General features: G+C 42.0%; 1 protein-coding gene across 4 annotated transcripts in view; it reads right to left on the reverse strand.

Moving 5' to 3' along the window:
- The window catches only part of LOC116670824 (vesicle-fusing ATPase), a 29,667-nt gene that overhangs the window by 3,716 nt on the left and 23,903 nt on the right, over positions 1-2,048 (reverse strand). The gene's annotated exons all lie outside the window — the stretch shown is intronic.

Raw genomic sequence — 2,048 nt, forward strand, 5'->3', positions numbered from 1 at the left:
CATTTTTCTCCCATCCCAGAATGCTGTGTGGACTGGCCAGACCTTCCTCCACAGCGCCAATCTGACATTACATTACAGAGACATTACGGCAGTCAAGTTGCCATCTCTGGAGTGATGTGTTCTTTAAAGCAAAATAAATCATGTATATACTTGAAATGCACTAGTCCTTATGACTCAAAATAAAATCACTTCCCAAGTACGCTGTGTCTCAGGGAGTGATGTATGACTGATCTTGACTTTTCACAGAACCAATCCATTTGATTAACCTAGTGTTGTGACAGGGTCAGGGCCCGTAAAGGCTTTACAAGTAAATAATGTGGGTACACAGCAAACAGAAATAACTACAGCAGTGTCAACAGGGACTCTCCGAAAAATACAACAGAACATAACTCTAAGGCCAAACCACACTAAACCCCCTAAAGGCAACTTTGAAAAAGGTCAGTACACTATACCTACTGTAATTATCTACATGCAATACATGCAGTATACACATACATACAACTGATGTTGAAGGCAAGAATCTGCTGTGAGTTGGTGGTCTACATTTTTTCCCCCGTTTCCACACTTGGATGGGTTTAATGTTCACGTCTGTGTTCGTTTTATTTTTTCCTGCTGTATGTGTGTGATGGGTGATCTTTATTGATTTTGCTCTAAATTGTAGGCACACCCAAACCACGAGGTGTGTATGGTTGTTCTTATGAGTAGCTTCCCTCTGATTCAGAACATGTGAATGTAACTTGGAAAGCTACGCAGAACACGGTTTCACAACTATGAATGTATTGGATCTCGACCGTTTGGAGATTGCTCAACAAAGCATCAGGAAAGCCACACACTTTTTCATTCCAGCTAATAGATGACAGTTTTTTGTGACGGAGACAGATTCTGTTGACTGTTGAGAATGCCGGCCAGATGTTGAGGAAGAGGAGGGACAGGCTGCTCGAGCTCAGACCGTACTAAACAATAATAAAGAGGCTGAGCCAATTTGAAATTTGTCTTCCACAATAAAAAAATAAAAAGACAAGGCTGCCTTGCTCGTAACCTCACCAAAGTCTACTTGACCTTTCTCACATCTAATACCACCAGTGCATATGGAGTCGCAGCAGCATTACATTCCCCATAATAACCTCCTTTAGCCAGTAAGAATGTGAATATTTGTGATGTTAGAGAGAAGCCAGACTGAAAAGGCTGCAGCCACGGTAGCAGCTCTGTGAGGCTGTTCATAGGCACAGCGTTGCTTTGAGCTAAATGCTAATGTCAGTATGCTAACAGGCTCACCATGCTAACATGCAGATGTTGCCATGTTCACTGTTTTAGTTTAGCAAGCTAATATTTGCTAATTAGCAGAAAAAGTAAATACAGTTGAGACTGATGGGAATGATATTAGTTTTGTAGGGATTTGTTCATAAACCAAAGTTATTACGGTTTACCCTGAGGGGGCATGAATGAATGCATATAGCATACAGTATGAGCAGCAGTGGCAATTGTAAGGTTTTATTCTTTTGCTCAGGCCTTTTGCTCAAGTCCTTGAACTCGCTAACCTGATCACTTGAAATGTGCTGCAAACTTCCCCACTTTTAAGAGAGCTACTAAATGCTGGTTAATTCAGCAACAAATCTAAACTCATGTTTAGTTTTTAAATGTAATGTTTGCTTTATAGTAGTATTAGTAGTAGTAGTAGTATCTTGCTGTATCTAGTTAGCCTTCTATTTACTGCTCTAATCTCCTAGTTTCATAAAAGCCCTTCTAGGGACTGGTGCTGCAGTATGATGCTTGCTTCGGATAGCTGTTTTAAGTTTGTCTATGTGTACTGTAATCAAATAATCCAAGTCCCCGTATGGACCAAAAAGTACAGAGTGTGGATTGGTGGCTGGAGAGATGCCACTTCACCTCCTGGGCACTGCCAGGTGCTGTGGCAAGGCACGTACCCCCCCACCTGCTCAGGGCGCTGGTTCGGCTGGCAGCCCACTCACTCTGACATCTCTCCATTAGGGCATGTATACATCCTGAGCATGTGTGTGTAGTTCAGGACTGTGTGTGTAAACTAACCA

Source organism: Etheostoma spectabile, chromosome 21 (genome assembly GCF_008692095.1).
Source record: "Etheostoma spectabile isolate EspeVRDwgs_2016 chromosome 21, UIUC_Espe_1.0, whole genome shotgun sequence".
NCBI classification, from domain to species: Eukaryota; Metazoa; Chordata; class Actinopteri; order Perciformes; family Percidae; genus Etheostoma; species Etheostoma spectabile.